Source organism: Empidonax traillii, unplaced genomic scaffold (genome assembly GCF_003031625.1).
Source record: "Empidonax traillii isolate 1590-97213 ecotype Southwest subspecies unplaced genomic scaffold, ASM303162v1 scaffold70:size1330859, whole genome shotgun sequence".
Classification (NCBI taxonomy): Eukaryota; Metazoa; Chordata; class Aves; order Passeriformes; family Tyrannidae; genus Empidonax; species Empidonax traillii.
This window is the reverse complement of record NW_020955263.1, coordinates 1,091,879-1,113,986: the sequence shown is the minus strand read 5'-3', so window position 1 is coordinate 1,113,986 and position 22,108 is coordinate 1,091,879. Positions and strand designations below refer to the sequence as shown.

The 22,108-nt window shown below is 40.4% G+C and overlaps 1 protein-coding gene across 6 annotated transcripts in view; it reads left to right on the top strand.

The window, feature by feature from the left end:
* The first annotated feature begins 207 nt into the window (after positions 1–207).
* SLC16A12 (solute carrier family 16 member 12) overlaps positions 208–22,108 on the top strand; it is a 32,642-nt gene continuing 10,741 nt past the window's right edge. Inside the window, exons 1-2 of one of the 6 annotated variants that reach the window (XM_027880494.1) lie at positions 208–1,299; positions 1,465–1,559. The gene's annotated coding sequence lies outside the window, so the exon portion shown is untranslated. Of the gene's footprint in view, positions 1,300–1,464; positions 1,560–1,699; positions 1,739–1,880; positions 3,724–4,837; positions 4,861–7,329; positions 7,341–18,232; positions 18,257–22,108 lie in introns of those variants that run through there. The other 5 variants (XM_027880496.1, XM_027880495.1, XM_027880499.1 and 2 more) reach the window with 5 other exon arrangements.

The following is a 22,108-nucleotide window of genomic DNA, read 5'->3' as shown; positions in this document are numbered from 1 at the left end:
CAGAGACGCATTACCTGTTGTTGACCCAGACGTCAAAGTGTCAGCAGCCAACACTGTCATGACAGATAACCACTGTCATTCCCACTGCTGATGGGGAGTTGTCATTGAGATGCTGCCAACCAGACTTGCAGAGGAAGTTTCCTGTGATGTTGAGATCCCAAGTCTCTTGACCAGTAGCTCAATGCACATGTTGTTCAGAGCTATTATCTTGCAGTGTTACACAGTTCCAATAAAGTACATTGCAACTATGTTAGTGGTGTATTTTGACAAAATCTTTCAACATGAAGCATAGTTTAATCCAGATAAGATTAAAAATCTTTCCAATATATATATATATATTAAAAACTATAAAAAAGGAGGGGAAAAAACCCTCAAAACTCACCAAAAGAGATGCACTTTTTTCTCATTCAAGGACAAGGTTTTGTTATCCACACAGATGGTGGGGAAAAGTAGCCTCTTTTCTCTCGAGCTGCTGTGAGCCGCCACGCTGCAGGAGGGATGTACTTGTGCTAGGGAAGATGTACATAGATGGTGTGGGCTTCCCAGTGTTTAGCTTCATCCCATGGTGTGCAGAAGAAGGGAAAGTATTAGTCTATCCTATCTGTCTTGTGTGGCTGTACTGCACAGAGTGACTGCTCTGTCACCTGGAAAGGGAAGCCTTTTCCAATTAATAATCCACCCCAAAGCTGCCATGCTTACTGAAATCATGTATGCTCCTTTACCTTGACGGATTTTGAATTTATGCTGAAGACCAGCATAACACACGCCTCCCTGTCACTCTCCAAGTGCTCGGCTTGCACACTCCTGGGAGCTTTGCACTTGCTCTTTATAAGCAGCACTGAAAGTCAGCAAAGTCCTGGGGGAACGACAAGAACCAAGCAGCTCTTGTCGGCAACAGTGTTTGGGAAGGGTAAGAAAAGATCCAATTTTATCTTAGTTCTCATGGAAAGTGTCACAGGATGTTTAATGTCCTTTCTGAGCAAAGACCTGCTGTTTTCCAGATCTCGCCTGAAAACACATGCAGTATTCAGCAAGCCACTTAGTTTATCTTTCTTGGATAAACAGAAGGCTGCTGGAATTTGAAACTTGTTCCAAGAGTCTAGGGTCCAAATCTCTGTGAGTCCTTCCCCTGGTCTGGGGTTTTGAACTGTTTGAAAATTTAAAGACTAGCAAGCGATGGCAGCATGACTCCTAATGGCGTATGGGGTATGCAGGGTTGGTGTATGTGACAGAGGGCCATCCCTATCCTGAAGTTTTGGTGTTATTTCCACTCTCGAGTGTAGCCTGACTTTGCAACAGGTTAAAAATACTTTATGAAATGCCAGAGAGCACTGATCCACAAATCCCAGTGCAGACTTTGCCTCGAATGGGGGCGGGGGGGGGGCACCGGGAAAGCCCTCCTAATGCGATGAAAGCACCCGTGGCACTGGTGAGACGCGGTTTTCGCTTTTCTTGTCGGTGAAGGTACCACGAAGGAGGGACTCCGATGGCAGCTTGAGGGAGCCGGGCGAGGAGAAGCACCCGGCAGAGCCCACCGGAGAGGGGACCCGGTCGGTCAGGTGGGCGGCCAAGGAAGCTGTGGGGTGGGGGCTGAGCCGAACCCGAGCCCTTCCCCGCCCGCTGCGCTGGGGGCCGCGGTCACTGCCGCGCCGGCACCACCCGCCCCGGGCCCGCGGAGCCGCCGCCCCCCGGGCAGCACAGGAGGCCGTGGGGCTCCTGCCGGCGCCGCAGCCTGCAGGTAGGGGCCGTGAGGGGCGGCGGGGCTCGTCCCGGGAAAAGCGAGGAGGGAGACGGGGAGTGACCCCGCGGGGCAGCGCGGTTCGGGGGCGCGGAGCGGGGCGGGCAGCGCGGACCGGGCTTCAGCCTGGTCGCTCCCGTACCCTGCCTTAGAACTGCGGAAACACTGGGAAATAAGTGAAAATCACTTTAAATGCCACTGTTTAATTAAGAAACTGTATCTACGTGGATACATATATATATATGTATATATTAAAAAGCTGTTGGTAAGGTGAGATGCTGGTCAGTTAAAGAGTAAACAGCGTTTCAAGTTGCTAGAGGTACGAGGAAACTCAATCATCTTTTATTTATGTTGCATAAACAGAATAAGTGTACCTGTTCAGAGGCGGGTGTGAGAGGCTGTGCTGTGCCTCATCGCCGTCCGGTGCGTGCGGACTCGCGGCTGTCACCGGGATCCCCACGGCTGTGTGTGTGTGCCAGAGGCTCCCAGAAGAGCTCCAAAAACCCAGGCTCAGACTGCTCAGTGACAGGCTAGAGAGCTGGCCTGTGGCCTTCCCCAGAAATAAGTCAGCTGCGGAAGTAGGTAATCACAGTGATCCTTATCCTGAATGGCCTTGATATTTCTTCTGGGATATTAATATAGTTCATTTCCAGGAGAATTCTTAGTCCCTTGTAGGACTTAGCCAGGTGTGCAGTAATTGGCTCAGGCTAAATGGTATTGTTGGCATGCCTTGCAGGAAATTTTGTGTTCACAGGCTAAGTTCAGAGAAACTATCCAATGAAAAAAAAAAAGCCCAGAAATATGAGTATTATCCTTATTTAGAATTTTCTGATAATTTGCCATTCATTTATTGACTTGTTCTGTTTAATATCTCTGGGAGTAAGTAAGTAATTAGGTATTTGGGATGAGTTTGGGTTTGTGTGATTTCTGACTGAAATGATTTCATTAAGTTAACAAGCTGGTTGGGGCAGTGAGTGTGTTTGTTGTTGTTAGTCTGCTCCTGCAGTGGCAATGAGGAAACATTTCCGTTAGTGCTGGGAAATTGGAGGATAACTTGGAACTTAATGAAGTGAAACAGGATTGCATTTTGCTCAGTGATCCTATTACGCCTGAGTTAGGGCCATGTTATTGCTCACCTCAAATCATTAACTATTATTGCCTTTTCACATCTGTTTTTTTAGCTATATATAGGTCATTATGTGGTTTTGGTTTATATTTTTTCAGATGTATTATTTTTGGTTTTTACTTTTCCATCTTTTGCAGCAGTGTAACAGAAGCTCTGTTTTAATGGAAAGTTTCTCTGGGCTTAGGGTTTTCCATGTTAATCCCTTTAAAATTCAATCGTTAACTTCTGCCTTAACCTCAAGCTGGAAAGTGACAATGAAAGATAACATAGCACAGTGTGTAATTTCATTTTACAAAGTTTTATCAGAATTGATTCAACTGATGTGTAAACAGGAGAAACCTCAGGAACTTTCTTTTTTCCTCAGCATGCACATGCACTTCAGCTTCAGGCTGTACACTATTTACCTGACAAGTGTTTTGCTACAGGATGTCTCCTGACTGATTGGATTTGCTGAGTTGGTTCTTGTCTGCAACTGTGAGGAAGGGGACTAGGACACCCCCAGGGATCCCGTCCACATCTGTATTCTCAGGCCAAGGTCCTACAGACAGGGCACAGAGGGGGAAGATTTTTCAGATGTTTTGGTGCAAACACAATTTCTTCCCGAGGGATAAATTTGGCATGTGTTTCCTGAGAGAACCGTGCTTGCGTAAGCAGCCCCCTACCACCCTCTGAGCTGTGCTAGTACAACCATTTGTGGGGATGGTGGTGAGTTGCACTGGAGGAACTGCAGTGGATTCAAAAGCACCTTTTCTTCCTTTTTATCAATTACTTTTAACTCTGAATTGTCTGACCGTGTGGCTGCTGTGTCAGGGCTGAGAAGGTGGCCAGGAAGGAGGGAACGTGTGGCAGGGAGCAGGAGGTAAGGGCTGTTTCTGCCAGCATCACTGCTGCTGAAAGAAGTAATTGCTTATCAAATTGTGGTTTGTGGTAGATGACATGTGGTTAAGGCAGTTGCCTGCAAAACATAGCTGAATGCTCAGATATCTCAGTCATGTGCACATGCAGTTGGATGTATACGCAAAGATCTGATTTTGTGTTTCTATCATAATTCTGAGTTTTCACCTAATGATTTTACTTTTGTGATGTATATCTGTGAGTGTAAATTCAGGATACATTCTCTATCTACTCTCTCTTCTAGTATGAGCATTTCAAAAGACCATTTTTCTGGAAAATAGACCTAGACATCATCAGGCTATGTTATTAATCAGATCATATTTACCTGGATAGGTGAATACCTAAAATTCTAAAAGGGAAGATTGAACCGGCCCTAAAAGAGTGCCTCTGGTCCTAGAGCATAATTGTCACCTGTACTCTCTTTTAGATGTATATAAAATGTTAAATATACTTTTGAATGTAGAGTAGACCTGTGAAATTATGAATGACAGAAATGATTAGGCGAATAGCATTTTTAAGTGGTATGGTGAGACTGAGAAGTCAGTGGAGTGTAAGCTTGTTATAATCTCCTACTATTTATTTTAATCTGGAAAGCATTGATGCTTTTGTGCATTGTTTTAGGACTTGTTTTCATTCCTACTTTAGATAATTTGTTTCTGTCATGATCCTATTGTAGCGAGAAAGAAATCACAGCACATTGTTTGTGTAGGACGTGTGCATATTGAGAGAATGGTGGTACACTCTCTTGTTCACAAAACTTGAGAGACTAATTACTTTCTATGATGGTCTTTATTCAACAGAGAAAAATCATAGACCTTTTCTTCCAACCTAACCCAAGAAACTATATAGAAGTTATTGCCAACCTGCAGTGTGGAGAGATTTGGAAAGGTATGGTTTTTAAAAACCAAAACTGTAGACATCTAAGCTAATAACTCAGTTTTTTGTTACTGAAAATGAAAATGATTCCTATTCAGCTTATTGAACTGCAAAGATAGCTTTGTTTTCCTCTCTGGAAGCTGAACTTGCTGTGATGTGGGATGTGGAAGAGCTGTTGCCAATAGGACTGTATGCCGAGTCAATTGTTCTGGATGAAGATACCCAGGTGAAGACTGTCTTTTATTAGATTGGCTCCTTGTCTCTCTTAGGCTTGTAGGACTCTGGATATAACTACATACAGGGCAACCTATGATCTTCCAAATATGAAATCTTTGTTGCTCGTCCTCCTGTTTTTGCAGGAAGCATTCTCCATTTTCAGTACTGTAAGGTGGGTGGTGCTGTATGCCCAGCTGCTCAGGTGGCACAGTCTGGTACAGTCATAGATTCCATGGTACCACAGCTCGAGTCCACACAATTCAGGTATAGCCAGAAGGCATTACAATATCCTTCCTTGCACTGTAAAAGCAAAATCCATCACTTTTGTCTGCAGAGCATTTTAAGCTGTGCAGGCCCCTGAGGCAACAGATCCGCGTTTCAGCAGCAAGATAACTTATTAGTTGTTAAGATTAGCCAGCAGTTTGTGGCAGATTTCTTCCCCAGAGCCTGCAGCAGCTGAGAATTGTAGAACTGGCTTGAGGGGATGTGACAATATATTTTATTAGTGAGTGGGGTTGATCTTAGTCTTCATTAGTAAAACTCTGTTGGCTACTTTGCATATAGTACAAAAGCTACTGAATAGTTGTTTCTCAGCTGCAGTTCAGTGTTGGAGAACTACAGGTTATCCAGGATATTCTTGCTGCTTTTCTATGGGACTCGAAATGAATGGAGCACCACTTTTTGTTGGTATTTGGTTTAGATGTGATATTTATTAGTTTCTCCTTGTTTCATTTGATAGGATAATGGAGTGAGAAGGAAGTAAATGAAGTAGTCTTTAGTGTTTGCAATTAGACAATATCACCTGTTTTCCATAGAAGGATTGTTGGTCTCTTTTTTTCCCATTTCTGATGTTTTATTGTAGGATGATTTTGTGGGCTTTAATGTAAATGCTGTCTCAGAGCATTATGTAAATAACAGAGAAGAATGAAGCAACTGTATTTTTTTATGTGTGTTTTATGTCTTATTTATGTGGGGGATGTAAACCCACGCTTATATGCACCAGGGCTACATAGGCTTACATTTTGCATCAACCAGCAAGTTGCTAATGTGTTTAAGTGAATAGGATTAAAAATTAATGTAAAAAACAAGGCATCTGAGATAATCTAGGCTTCTTTTACTATTAAATATTATTTTTTTACCTTTTCTGGCTCCCCAGAATCTATTCAGTTTCTGGGGAATCTTGCCCTTGAATGCTTTTTGAGTGGTAAGTACATTAGTTGCTGCTGGAGGATTGTCAAAAGTGTCCAGAAATAATGATAATGGGCAGTCCTAGACCATATGCGGCTTTTTATTTATAATGCACATTATCATTCTTTTAACTTATTAGCAGATAATTTATGGAGAACCAATTTGTCACCCTTTTCCTTCCAACTCTCCAAGCCTTTCGTGCAATTTGTGAGTGCCTGGGAATTACAAATTTTTCTTCTGCTAGATGATAGCTGACCTGTCCTTGTCAGAAGAAATGTCTCTTCTGGTCTTGCCATTACCATCAAAATTATATCCCTATCTTGCCAAGGGGCATGAACAAACTTCTGAGATTCCTCAGCTATCACAGTTTGCCAGTGTACTTGCCTACATACCCTTTATACTTCTTTTCTGCTGGGGTAGCAATGTACCTCATGTTCGGAAGCTTTTCTTAAATTCATTTAAATGATTAGGTAAGAGGGCAGATGAAAATATGGCAAAAGAAATTTCAGTTCTTCATTAAAAAGTCAGAAGCAAAGTTCCTGATAGGAGACAAATAGAAAAAGAAAACATTTTATTGGGATATTTAAAAAATCAGAGTAATTTCCCAGCCATTGCAGAAGATCCTAGAGGCAAGTTTTGAGTACAAACCCAGAGATGATGTTTTAGCTAGGAACCACCAAACTCCTGCATCCCCTTTTCTGAATAGAACCTAAAAATATTTTTGAAGTTGGGAACTCAGCTCCTCATCTTCAGTCTTCAGCAGGACAGTGCTGACCTCTTTCTCTCCCTTTGTTCAAGAAAGGAAGTTTCCCACCTTGCACTTCCTCCCCCCCTGCCCCCCCTCCCCTTAACTCAAAGCTTCCTTCCTTCCTGCAATTTCTGGATTGCTCCCAGTGATGATGGGATGATTCATATTTCCCCAGATGTGAAATGTTAATGTGGGAAGTGGGATCTTTCCTCTGCCTCTCCAGGGGTTTCTCAGAGCCTGTGCTGCTGAGTTTCTTAATTAAAAAGTTTCTCCTTATTCAAATGGTTTTCCTGATGGCCACAGTGTTTGGGGGGCTGTTACAGTACTTAATAAGTCATGTCTCAGAGTGTTCATTGTAAATGCATCTTAAACTTGGCTGGCTTCAAGAGCTTCTTGAAAACCACACAAAAGTTAATAATTTAGTCTGTAGACATAGTCAAATACCTTCTCCTCCTCCTGTCTGTTTTAGGGCTTGTCTTTTCAAGTTGACATGTTTGACAATATCAAGATTTTTTGACAGAGGTGTGTTTAGAGCTTGTTCATGCAGCCTGCTGGTTGGTGCACAGTTGAGAAGGTGGTAGTACAGGCCCGTGCTGCTTGTTTGTAGTCACTGTCCTGGCTCCTCCTCTCTGTTCTGTGATCATTTGCTGATCCTGCAACGGACTATGGATTCCATGTTTGCATCACTCCTATGCATTCCCCAAGGTACCAGAGTACTTGGTTTGGTCATTTCTTGACTTTGTGTTTATTCCTCCAGAGCCCCCTGATGAGCCCTTCAAGCTCATCACCTTTATTTCCCCATAAAAGTCAATAAAAGAACAGGGAAAGGAAGAGTTGAAATAGGAAGAGTCAAAACCAAAATGGTTCCATGTTCAAGGCATGTGCCAGCTTCACCTTTCTGTAATTAAAATGCTGCATCCAGTCTCTCAGCTACTGAGCTTGAAATTTTCTGGGCCAGGGACATTACACTCAGCCTTGCCTATACAGCTGTGCCTCAGTGTCAGTGTTCAATAAATACCTATAGTTGCTTTTAGAATGTGCTGCAGCACTGAACTTGGTGGGAATAGAGACTTCCCTTTTCATCATATGGGCTAACTGCTGTGAGTTGGCCCTTAAATAATCTATTTGATGTGCTATTGCTGTTTGAATGTGCTGATGTTGTTACACTTCTCATTAGCAGTAACATTCAACATTTCTGGTAAACATGCTGAAACATTGCAGCCTTCCAGTTACAATCCTGTCAGTTTGGATAACAAGCCACTGCCTATCTGTTCTCACCATGATCTTGTCCTGTGCTGCCACATGTTCCTGGAGAGTTCTCTCTCTCTTGATTGTATATCTTGGCAACCCGGCTTTCATGCAAACATCTCCTCAAGTTTCACTTTTTTCCATAAAAGCTTGAAAGCTACACTACCTGACCTGCTTAATCTAACAAGCCAACACTACTTGTTTCAGCTAAAGACCAGAGGTATGTGGGAAGCTGCTTCATAAAGTGTCCTCTTGTATGTTTGTTGACTCCCTTTTTCTCTCTTTCTAAACTTCTGCAATAACGTTTTTTAATTTACTTAGTCTGAATGGTCCTTGGGGCAGCTATAGTGTGATACCGGCAGCAGCAAGCCAAAGTGCATTTTTTAAAGGGATTGAAAAAGTTCTCCTGTGGACAGAGAGAATATTAGAATGGAAATCAGCTGAGCAAGAAGAACCAGCCAAGAGGAGCAGTACTTTCCCTCTTGAAAGGACTGAGTCAATACAAAGACCAGGTAGTTTCTTCACTTGAGTGATATCAAAGCTGGAGCGTTTTGTATGAAAGGTGTTTTCATTATTACGTATAGAATTATTGTTTTCTGTTTCCTCAGCTAAAGTAGTTAAGACTATTTCTCTGTGCATCTGATATTTTGTATTAAAAGTGGCCCAAATATTTTATTTGGGAAATGGAGCTGTCATGAAATACAATTGGATGACAGCAGAGAAACTGGTATTGGATAAACAATGCACTGAGTGCGGCATCACAGCTGATCACAAAGGACCCTCAAACTCTCAGCAAGAAATGCAATTTGTGTCATTATGTATTGAAGGACCTGCCTTCCACCTTAAAGATGTGAAAATCTCAGCAGTCAAAACAGGATGCAATTGGAGAACAATTAAATTGGTCAAGTTTAATTTTTATTATTGTAAGTTGCCATGTGGCCATGATGCAGAGTGGCAGGGCAGAAAGGCATTGTAGCAGAGACCTCCCTGTGAATCCCAGACAGAGCCAGTTCCCTTTAGAAGCAAATAATTATTTCTGTAGCCTTAGAAACTCAGTGATGCACAGCACAGATCCAAAGCTTTGAATAGTTACCCTCCTGGTTAGCTTAGGGATGAAGATGCAGAGTATGCAGGGTGACAGAGCAAAGCGGTGCAAAAGAGAATGGGAAATTTGAATGAACTGTGGCTCATCCCCTGCCTGATCTACCATCCTCTGCTCTTCATGAAGCCAGTGTTTCATCTCTTGTTTGTGGTCAGAGTTCTTTCCATCAGTGCCCATTTAATTTAGCCTTATGGAGTACCAGGTTGGAAAGAATAAATAGAATTATCCCACACAGCTGGTCTATTTTTAATGAACTTAATGGAGTGGAGAGTGATCTCTGAGGGGTTGCAACTCATATGATGTAATTCTGCCTTTTGCTTATGGTGCATGCTACACAGAATCAACCTGCACATGACTGATGGTAAAATGGCACTCATGAGAGTTTCCAAGCTCTGCTTGTGTGCCAGAAAGAATGGGATAACGAAATATTTCAGATGAGGGATCTTGCATCTTGGGCACATCAGCAGAGGTATTTTGCAGAGGTATTTAGTAGGCACTTTTTACTTTTAACCAAATGAGAAAGTAAATCTTGGGTGACAGTTGTGAAAACTTGGCACATGAAGCTACTCCTTGAAAACAACAAAAAATTTACTCTTGTTGTTCCTAGAGAATATAGCCAGCATGTAATTGATGTTGTCAGTGTATCAATGCCTTCTGGAGGGGAAGAACTGTGCAGTTGGCACCAATGCACCAAATAAAATCTGTGCAGGGAAAAATTGGAAAAAGCCCAGAGGATGTGAAGGGAGTGACAGACAGGACAATGTGTGATGCAAGAGTATTTTAGGGTGGCTGTGAAAGAGAAAAAGGAAATGAGGTGGCACTTGAGGACTGAGTAAAAGTTGGTTGGGATTCTTTTTTTGTTTCAGGTGAATTTGAAACTTTGTAGTAGTTTAAAATTTATCAGATACTACCTGCCCTAATATGAAATGCCTGCTCAAGAAGAAAAATTATCTAACAATGCAGAATTTGAAGTGTGCAATAGAGATTTGTTCAGGTAAGTTCATAGCCAGGCATTGCTACTGACATCTTTCCAGTGTTTTTCAGGGTACCAAGATACACAGGTGATATTTAATTGGAAATGGAAACTTAGTTTAGTGAGAGGTTTCTTAGCTGAGAAACAGATAGTAATTGAATTTGACTTTAGGATTTTTTTATCAGTTTTAGTGTGAGATCAAGATTATGCTTTTGTTATTAAGGTGTTGATGAACTCCTGAGTGAACCAGCAGTTCCCTGTAACAACTCTTCTTCAGTATACTCCAAGTTACACTCTCAGGTAATTCAGAAGATGCAATTCAAATAATGCTATCATAATTGTTATAGTTTATTCCCTAGGTGGGATGAATTTCCTTTTTAAATAGAAGATGTTCTTGAAAAAATCACTAGGGTCTATTCACTTTTACAGAAAAAACTTAATTTCACAGAGAGAAGATTTTTAAGGAATATCATCCTCTGTGTATCAATATATGAACATTGTTCTTAGAAATAATTTTTGTTGTCTCGTAATTCCTGAATTATTTTTTCTCCTTCTGTCATTCATGTAATAAGCTATTTAAAGTGAAACTGATCCCACTAAAAGGATTATTGATAATGAGATCTAGTTAAGAGACAATTACAAGGTTGGCTGGAATAACAGGATAAGAGGATAACTGTTGAGTCCTCCTTTTAAGTCTCTTGGAGTTTTATTCTCAAGTTGACATGTGGTAAGACTGAACAAACCATATGACTCGTATGACTGTACACTCTAAGCAGCAAATGCATTTCTTCACAACAGCTCCTTGACTGATAACATTAGTAAGGAAGCTGAGAATGAGAAGCCAGGATAACTTTTTTTAAAAAAAACTTCCTTGTAACTCCTCTGGGAGCATGGTACCAGGTTGAAAGCCTACACTAAGTTATGCAATCTATTCCTAAAATTTCTTAGCCAGGTTTTTGTTTTTATAAACTTTCCAATGCAGTGGTTCAAGATGCTGTGATAAATGGCCAGCAGTTGGTCTGCAGGATCACATGAAAAACAAGACCCTGTGTAGTTTGCTTCTGAAGTGTTTCCATTTGAGAGTTTCTGATAGGAGTGTTTGGGTGTTCTATGGGCATTTGGCAGGCTGTGCTGGTTCTGTCATTGTAAATGCTCAGCTGCTGTAATTAGGACTGGGTTTAATAGGAAGAAGAAATGGAGCATTTTTATCAGTGCTTTTATAACCAGTTCTTACATAAATTTCTAGGTTATTTTTCTTAGATAGCATCAGCCTCTTTCCTTTTTTCCCTTTTCAAAATCTTTAAAATTTCACCTTTTATAGGCTCTCTTATCATTACTGTCTAACATTTAACAAGATGACTAATGTCCTGTCTTGCTGCTTCTTATAGGCTCTTTTCCTCCTTTTATAGCTCTCTGCCTTTGCAGTGTAGATGTTGAAGAGAAGAGACAAAATGTGATACAATCTGGGGAAAGTGGTTTCCTGTTTTTTCTACATACTGTCTCATTACTCCTAATGTAACTCAAACTTCTCTTCAGTAAAATTTCTGCCCTTGCTTCTTAAAAGTTAGTTTTCCTGACAGAGGCACCCTTGAGTCCTTTTCTGCAAAGCCCTTTTTCTCATGCTTTTTATGAGTTAAACTAATCCCAAGCTTCTTGTGGTCAGGTATTTTTTCAAGTATTCTCTCCAGCTACATCTCCATCATAGACATGTTTGAACACTTAGTGTAATATTCTGCTTGCTGACAGTTCTGTGTGTCTATGGACCTGAGAGGATACAAGCTGAGGATCCATATGCGAACACCAGAGAAAATGAAAACGGAGATTAATTTTTAAAGAATTAAAATAGAAATCTGGAAAGCCAAGGTAAAACATACTTAATGGAATAGGTAGATTTTTTTTTTCCACATTTCACTTACCAAAACAGAAGTATTATCTACAGAAAGAAATGTTCTTTAACATAAGATTGAGAAACTATATTTCTGAGCTGCAATACTAACTAGCAGGAGTACACCCTTAAGTAGGATGGAAAGTTCCCGCTAAGCATTTCTGAAAATGATGTAATCAAGCAGCTGCACCAGTACTCACTCAGCAAAGGGAACCTGAGGCTCTTTTCTCAAAGCTTTAAAGCTTTCCTAAAAACTAAAATAAGCTGTTAAGCCAGGATGTAGTTGAAACATGGATGGCTTCGTGAAGCTGAATGGAAGACTGAGCATGAAGAATGTGCTGATCTGCCCAAGATGCGTTGGTTGATTGTTAACTTTCAGTGTGTGATTTCACCAAGACAAACTGTTACTTGTGAGTAGATGTATGTTTTCATGATGTGCACGCAGTCAAACACATTCTTCCTGGTCAGAGACTTATTTTGTACAGCATGCTAACAGTTTTTCCTCTTGACTTCCATCTGTTTCCTTGTCTTTCATTTTAGTATTTAATGTTTCCTTCCCAGCTTAGTAGTTTCCCTTTTGTTACTTTCTGAAAGTTCTGTACAGGGACACATATATAAGCCTACCTATGTGCAGAGATAGGTTCATTGGAATGCACCTGTAGCTATATGATGATGTGTTATGCATTTTTAATAAAGTAAATGTGATTTGTGCAGTGACTTCTCAGAAATACCTAACCCTGTAAAGTAACATTGATCAGTAGTTGCTTTTGGAACTCTGCTTCAGGAAATGGCAGACATCCTAGATTTTGTCTTTAACAGTTGTCTTTCCAGTATTTAGAGATTTCTCTTCAAATATTGCTGGGGATTATATTAATGCACTATTGTATATACAGTAATTATATACTAATATTATTAAAGGGAAAATTAATTGTGCCTTTGACATGATAGTAGGGCTCTCTTATTTTTGTGGAGCTCAGGGTTTCAACTGAAAACCTCCCAAGAAAAATAACAGCCACAGTGAGAGTTTGCTCTTGTATGGTGCATATTGTCCAGTAGAAGAGCATGCATGGCATTAAGTGTCCTAATAGCTTTATTTCAGAACATAAGCTTGTGTGAACAAAAGGAAATAGCCTGTCTTGCCTTTCCACACCTGATTAGTTTTTGCAAACACATATTGCATATTGAAGAAGGTGATGAATTGACACTAACAGCAGCCCTAAATCATCAGATAAATAGAGGCAATCTTCTGGATAGCTTGTTCTGTAGGTACAGAATTTGTTTTCTAAAACAGTCGTCTCTTTTCCCTTTAGAAAGCACTTGTGTAAGATTCACATCTTGAAAATTAACCATGAAGAGTATTTTTCTGTGTGAATTGTTAAAAACCCAACAATGCCACCTGGGCTCTGAACTCATCAAGAAGGTGGGGAAAAGATGTCTTTGTTTAAGTACAATTCCTTATCTTACTAAAACCCAGACAGGAACATTGAGAACACTATAAACCAAATTAATTTTGCAAAGCTTGAACAAGGCTTTTCTATAAACAGAAGGGCTAAAAAGATGATAACTGTGAAAGAGCTCCAAGTACAGGTACATATTCTGTAGGTTCATCACTGAGATTTTCTAGGTGGAGTTGTACCAGTTTCCCATTGACTTGCCTCCTGATTTCCTGGATTTCCTCTGTCAAGCGAGTGCCTGCACCGTGGGTGACACCTCTCCCAGGACACTGCAGAATGGTTGACGGTGCTTCCCTAGGCTGGGACTCCCCACTGAGGATATTTGCTGGACATGGTGTCCATCAGCATTCATTTCTTATCAGAGATGAGACAAAGAAGCTGGCAGCAGCCACAGCTTTTGGGTGGCCTTTGGCACTTCCAGGTATGTGCCAGGAGATATGTCTCCATAGTCAGTAGCCCCTCAGTTTTATCCAGGCACAGCTGCACTCTTGATGCTTGAGCACTCCTGGTGTGCCTGATAATATCCTCATTTTCTCTGGAGGAATCAGAAGAGCATTTGCTTGGTATATCCTGTACCAGGTCATCTCCAGCTAACCTAAGAGATGTTGATTTTTGGATCCTTATCACTAAAGTAGAATCTGGGGTGCAGAATCAGTAAAAGAAGCAGAGTAGTGATTCCATAGACTGATTGAGTAATTGTCTGAGAAAAAACTGTCCCATTCTCACATGTTCCATGGAAGCTTTGCAGTGGTGTACTTTCCCAGGGCAAGATTTTCCTGAAGATAGAAAAAGTAATATACCAGACTTGGGAAAAGCGTCAGCTGAAGATGCTTTGAATAAAAAGCTTTTTCAGAATTTCCAAACAATTATGGTCAGTTGTTAACATTTTTTCAAGGATCCAGAGAAGTGCACAGATCCTCAAACAGACAGGAACGGCCGGTAAAAATGATTGTACTATCACATATTTAAGCTCAACAATAAATGAGAAGGTTGGACAAAATGTTTAATAATTAGTGGTATGTTATAAAACTCAAAAGTAACAGATAAATATAATGTAGTTATAAATAAACAAACAAAAAACCCTTCCACAACCACTGCCTACCCACTACCTGTTTAAAATTAGGAAAATATAGAAATACTGAAACAAGGAGAGATATGAGAAAAATAACAAATATCAAAAAGTTCTCTATGTGTCATCAGGTACATCTGTATATTGACATCATAAGATAATGTCATCAACAGTCCCTCAACTGAAATTTTAAAATCTTGTCTTGTGTAACTGAAGTTACTGGACAGCAGGAATGACTCTTTCCTCCCCAAAAGTTTTCCTGATATTTTTTGTAAGCATTTTTGGTTATTCTCACTTATTTGCTTGAAGGGGAGCAACGACATTAAAATGGAGATAGTGATGGTACCATTCCCCTACCCTAGCAGCCTGGCTGTTGGCTCTCAGTTATTCAATTAGTGGAGTTCTCCTTTCAGGGAGAAAATATGTGTTTGGTGGAACATGCGTGACCATAACCTTCCTACGGGTGTGCACGCTGACAGTCCCAGCTTGGATTTCGGTAACAGTCATGTACTCAAGGAAAATTATCTGGCTCTATGTTATTTTTGTCACAGTGAAAAATGAAATGGTGAGTCCTGTGCTTGTTAGTTTAAAAACCTTTCAGAATATCGAGCAAAAATGCACATTTTCAGAGGAAGTAAATTAAAGTCAATCTTTCTCTGGAAAAATATTCCTTCACATTTTTTTTACCCTCTATAGTTAAACTACATTATTTAAGGATTAACCTAGCCAGAAACTATGTAAAAGGGTCAAGAGGTTTCCATTATGATTTGCTTAACCTTATTGTATAGACCCTTTCTGTCAGACCATTGGTTTTCTGTAAGCCCTCTACCATGGTTTGACAGACAAGGGAAGTTAATAGTACATTTCTCACTACTGACCCAGCAGACGGCAGCTATTTCTGCTGTGGCTCCAGCTATACTGTTTGGTTTAGCAATTCCTGGCAAATTTGACAAATTAGGAAGCCACTGTGGCAAAGTGATTGTTGTGGGAGGCAAGCATGACTCATCCCTTCCCAGAGACTCACTGCTCAGGGGGCAGCAGGTAATGCGCTGCTCTACAACCCTTACGTTTACAATCTTTTTCATGTTTCAGTTCTGAATATTTCTACTCTTCGGTAAAATGGAGTCTTCTGAACTTTTGCCCCTGTTTTGTCTCCTCAGTCACCTGTGCACCTCTCTGGCATCTCCCTTCTCTACCAGCTGTTTAACATCCCTTCACTTTCCAGATTGCTTTTCCTGTTCCCACATCTATGCTCTCTTCAATCTGTATTCTCCACCAGCCACCTCCCTCATATGCATAAACTGAAGCAAACAAAGAACATTTTCTGTTCAGTGTAGTGATAGGGGTTAATAAGTTGGGCTGTCATCCTTCTTTATCTTGAGATGTTTTGGATGGAGGGCAAGTTTAATTAGATGTTTGTGTGGTGCCCAACACTGTGACACTGCTTCCTGATTAGAATCTCCAAAGTACTACTACAATACAAATAGGTTATTAATGTTGCTCTTATTTGGAATCATAGGGAAACCCCTCCTTAAAAGTATAAAAGTGGTTAAAGATTTTCAAAATAAAACATCCACATTTTTTCAGGAATGTTACAAAAAAAAGGGGGAAAGGGTGAAGCACTTAATGCAACTTGTCTTAATGCTCTTCTTGTCTTGGTGCTATGGCAGTAATTAAAAGTCAGATGGGGTTTTGGTTTTGTTTTGAGATTTTTATTATGTGTTTGTTTGTTTACTCTGAATCTGGTAAAATTCCCTAAATGAAGTTTCTGGTAAGTAGTTATTTTTTTTTAACCATTTGTAACAGTGCTGGAGGGAGACAGAATTTATGGAAGTTGAGAAGCTGAACGTGTGCCCTGCTTATGTAGATGTGGATAATCCGCAAGGTTACTTGCTCACACAAGGAAGATTTCTGTGGACGCATCTGCCATTCTTCTCAGAAAAGCATAAACTTTGATTTTGTCTAGAGACTGAACAGACACTACTTTAAACAGAGAAGAAAGCTGAGAATATAGAGTAGCAGTCTTAAGATGCTCAATAGAGTTGTTTTTATTTAGGAACATAGGTTTGGAAAGGACCTCTTGGGTTGCTATAAAAAAGTCAAAGTCATAATCATGCAACTCTTGATAAACAGTCTCTGCTGAAATCAAACCAAGCTGTTCTTTTTGAGTTAAATAGCTAACCTCCAGTGCAGAAGGGGACAGCTGGAGAAAATACATTAGATTAGAAATAGCCTTTGCATCCCAAGAGCTGTACACAATTTTGGATTTAGCTGCCTGCCAGACTGCTGACTGTAGTGCCTACCATGGTATGCAATTGCTAGGGTGGGAGCACAGGGAAACAAAAAGAGGATGAAAAAGTGTCTCATTTTTTCCAAGCAGAAAAAAAAAGAAAGTGCCTCTTTTTTGCTTAACAGTCCAGCTGATAGAAGTTTTGCAGCTGTTTGCATCCTCTATGCTCGTATCACATAGTGTCCCATTTAAATGTGCTCTACTGTATGAGGGGGTTAGCAAGCTTCTGGGGAGGACACTGGTCAGTGGTCAGATCTGGTCATCCTCGATCCTTCAAGACATGCAAAAGATCTGTAAAAGATGTATGAAACATACATCTCTTTGCTAGCTAGTTTTTTCCTTTTTTCTCCCCTCCTCTTCTCTCTTTGCTACTCATTCTGTGCCCCCCCTTTTTTTTCTTTTATTCATAATTCCTTTCTTCTTTTATTTTTTTATATAGTTAAAGATGCAGTAGTCAGAGTAAAGGGAACAAAAAGCAAGAGAGCATTAAAGCAAGAGGTCAACATAAATAAATGCCTTCAAATAATATTTGGTGCAATCTTAGGAACAAGAAAACTGAGAAAAAGAGATCTATCCTAGAGCTATGTTAATAGGGTAAGTAAATATAGGAAGTTATTAAAACTGCCCTAGAGCTAGGTGCATAGGTTAAATGTAGTAAATATATGCAATTCTGTTACCTTTCACTCTAAGCATTAATGAATTTTCTCCAGCTACGCTTAGACTGCTTTATACTTGTTCTTCATAAAATTCATCTGCACGAATGTTCTTAAAGTGACTTTGAAATCTATGTGTGTTGTTGTTCACAACAAAAATACAAAATAAATTCATTGGTGACAATGAACCTGTTCTGGGAGTGTGTCCTGGCATTCTGGACACAGACACTGTCACACGTTTCTCAGGCCTCACCCAACCCATCTCCACTATGAAGGTAGCAGATGTTACGTACAGTATGTGTATATGTATGTGTCTCACTCATCCAGAAAGAAAACTCTAGGTAAGTTTCCTTCTCATTCTTCTGTCATGTGCATCTCTGTATTATCAAACAGGTAAAAATAAGTGTTGGATTCTGTGCTTATTTATGCTGGTATACATATTTGGGCCAGCTCCTTTGGGATAAACTGCACAAAATCCTTCAATGCAATTCTGACAGAAATCACAAAGGCATCTTAACACACAGCCATTTTGATTTTGTGTAGTCAGAACAGTGTGAAGAAGCAGAAAGTAGTGGGGCGAGACCCCCAGTATATTCTGAGATCTGTATGCTCTTGCTATGGGGCAGCTGTGATACAAACCTGACCTTCTCCCTGTTCCTCTGGCTGAAGCTGTATCCCTCTACAAATGGAGCATTTTCAAAAAAACATCCAAACTGTCTGACAGGTGAAGTGGTATTTCTTGAGATGATGGAGCTGCCCAGGTGCATCAACGGTGTAAATGGAGCAGGTGAACAAGGTAGGAAAAAACCAACCCCTGGTAATCAGGCAGGCCAGTCTGACTGTACCTGCTGTTCCTCTGTCCTTTGTCATACCATGCTTTGCAGCTTCACACTGTTGTGATATGGTTTTTGAATTAAAGAAGAAAACCTTTATAGTGGAAGGAGGGGTGGGCAGAGGGGGCAGGGAGCTCTTTGCTAGCTGCAAGCTGTGTTTAAAAGGTCAGTGGCTCCTGTCGCTGTGCTGACCAGTTGCTAGGCTGCTGTGGATTTTTGTGCTCCTTTCCCTGGCAAGAGACCTCGTGATGAGGTGCAAGGTTATAGCCATGCCTTTTCAGTAAACTTACCTGCCCTTTCTGCTCGCTGAGCAGATCGAGTAAGGGAGATGCTCTCAGGAGCACTTGTTTTCTTTCCAGGGTTCTCAAAAGCAGCTGCTGAAGTAACTAATATGTTATTTATCCTGCCATATTAACCCTAATGTATTATCTTGGGGAAAAAGAGTCAATGTTTAGTGAGCTGTCAGGGCACATTGGGTAACTAAGGCTTTCTTAGGGATCAGCAGAGTATGTTGCCATCTTCTCCCCGCTTGCATTTTCTTTTGAACTCACAGCAAAGCACAATTTTAATACTTTAGTGAAAATTATCTAGCAAAGGTTGCAAAGTGCAGATATCTTTCACAAGATTGTCTTTTAACCCTTTTTTTTAGCTGTCTCAAGTAGCAGGATCTTTTCATGCATATGAGATGTGTTATAAGAGCAGCCAGCACTACCAGAGGGCATCAGGCCTTATATGCAAAATGAGTCTTATCCTGTACCAGAAAGGTTAAGAAAAAGATGCAACATGAGAGAAAACTGAGGATTGGGAAGGGGGAGGACGTGATTGCTCAGACAAAGTATGCTTTCTGCTCGTTCAGCTTCATTTGCAGAGTTCACAATCGGATCTATCCATGATAAAAGTAATTAGAAAACAAGTAAGCAAATGAAGTTTTCTAACCTCAGAATGAAATTGTCAGGTTGACGTAATAAGTGCTTTTAGACATGTGCAGCAGGAGGAAAGGTAATTATTTAACTTGCCCATTAGTTTGGTGGCTGTGAAAGGCACAGTACTCCTTGAAGTGAGAGGGAAGTCAAGGAGTTGAGATTTGCACTGATCTGTTATAGGGAGGCTGGGTGGCCTATTTCTATCTTGGCCAGGCATTTCTTATAATATCATTGTTTTCGGTTGCTTGTAACCTCATTAAATGTTTGCTGTTTGTATGTATGTTGGCAGGCAGGGTTCTGGGAAAATAACAGCAAGTAACCATGTAAGCAAATAGCTTATCTATGTTTGCTTAGCCTGATATGTCTTCAAATTCTTCCCAAGCACGTTAATGTACAGCTAAAATTCGAACTAGGGCCTCTGTTCCCATCTGAAGCTTGCCTGGGAAGGTGGGTGAGAGATCCAGACAGAGGCCGTGGAACCCAGCTACTGCTATTTGTGCATTAAAATTAGTTAGGGCTCTTCATGTGGAGATTGTTGACTCCTCTGAAAATTTTTGAGTATATTTCTGCTTATTGAATGGTTACTGTTATCCCTTCTGGCATTCCTGGAAGTTCCTCCTCCACCCTTAATAATCAGAACTTGAAAAAAACCCTTCATTTCTCTAGAAGGGGCAATGAAGGATACTGCTGAGATCCAAAATAAGAAGCTTAGCCTTGCCAAGACTCTGCAAAAGTGCTGCAGAGGTACATCTGAATAGCTCAGGATCCCTTTGTGGTTTATCACATGCTTATGCAGATTCCACCTAATTACATTATTTATGATTGACAGGAAACCCTTGAGCTAAATAATTTGAACTTTATGAGTGCCCTGTTAATTCAGGTGGCTCTTGTGGATTCTTATGGGCTATTCAGTCATCCAGGTATTTGAACGTAACATATTAAACTTGCAATAATGCAATAAATCCACCTTTGAGGCTGTTAGTACTAGGTGCAAAATGTGGTAGCCCCACGGTGCAAAGCACTGGTACCGGCTTTGCTTGTTCAAGTGAATTTGGCAGGATAAGTTAATGGCAGACTTCACTGCCAAATCAGGGCTTCATGCTAGATTAGATAGCAGTGGGGTTTTTTGGTGGCTAGGTTAGACACAGACACTCACAAAAGTGTTGAATTTTGTTTTCCATCTAAGCAGACAGGGATGTGGTGGTTGTTTGCATCAAACTGTGCTGCTTGACGATCTGGTCATTCACTGATCCAACATGAAGAATCACGTAACCACTGCCTTAGCCATCAGATAACTTGTTGATCCAGTGTTGGCACATATTTCATAAGGCAGTTGTTGCTTGAAGCGGTATGGAAAGGGATGTATAATTGACTCTATCAGTTAAAAATAAAAGATCAGTCATTAGTTCATGTCAGCTTACTCAAAACCTAACATAAACCCTGCAAAATTGTCTGTCAGCTGGGTGGAATCCGCACATGAGAAATATGGTCTGTTTACAAATTAGCCGTGTGGGCTGGAAGGCAAATACATAAGGTGTGTCTTCTGTGTCATGTGCCTGGCATCCTCTAAATTCTGACTGCAGACATTTTCAGCCTCCTTCAGATTTTGTGAATAGTGCTATACTTGGCTACAAACATGCTTTCTCATTTTACTGCATTAGCCAGGCTGTTGTCCCTTTTTTCCCTCAATTTGTTTGTGTCAGAAGTTTGTTTCAGAGTATGATGGGGAGGAAAGGAGGGTGCAGGTACACAGTGTCACTGCTATATGTTTGCCCTGAAGCAAATTACGTAAGGTAAAAAAAAAAAAAGTGACTTTTTGCTTGAAATGTTAAGTTCAAGGCTTGTGAAGAGGGTGGTGATGTCCTGCCGGTCATGTGGGCACTTGCAGAGTCTTCTCAGAAAGCTCTGTCAGGTGCCATTGCTATTTTTTGCTGTGTGTTAGAAGACTGTGTCAGAAATGACAAACCATCCTGCTCTCCATTCCAGAGGTTTCATTGATCCTTTATATACCAGAGTCGTAGTGATTGAATGCCTTGAAGATGAGGTTTGAAATCATAAACTCATTTGGGTTTAAGTTGCTTTGTGTGATTTTTCTAATCAGCTGTAGGAATGAACTTGGAAAGACTGCATCCAGCTGGGACTTTTTAAACTCACTTAGGAGCCTTTATCCATGAGATATCACTTTTTTTTCCTTACAAAAGCTCTTGTAATCCCAGCCATGAATTCTTGTTTGATCTTTGTGAGCTACTGTGACCGCTGATACGTAATCTGAACTTTAGTTATTTCATGTGTCCTATCTGAGATGTGGCCTATTCTTCATACAAAGAGGGAATGGTTTGTATAATCAAGCAGAGCAGAATACTACATGTCTCTCCAAAGAGCGATGGAAGTGAGAAGCAAAACTCAAAAGAGTTTTTCTTTTTATCATACCTGAGCTCTCTTCTGGTTCACTAGTGTGGGTTATATTGTAATAGTACTTCAGGCTGAAATGAAAATCCCTATTGTGCTAGATTCCATATAAACACAGAGAATAACACAGAACTTGCAAAGGCTTTATAATACAATTTAACTTACAATGAAACAGATGTTTGTGACAATGGAGGAGAAGAGAACACTAAAACAGCATTAGTACATGTTCTGATGCTTGGAATGGGCATGTCTTTGGGCTCTAAATAATTAGAAAGCTTCATAGAAATATTTAATTATAAATAAATATTAGCAAAGCCTATTACATGAAGAGAGAAAATAGGACAGTAATTTTTATTTCCAAATACCATACAACAGCTTTGGCCTAATGTAAAATGTGTGATACAGATGGACTAACACAGAGGGAGAAGTAAATGGTACTTAAGGGGTACACAAAGACCTGGAACAAATATTTAATGTTAGCTT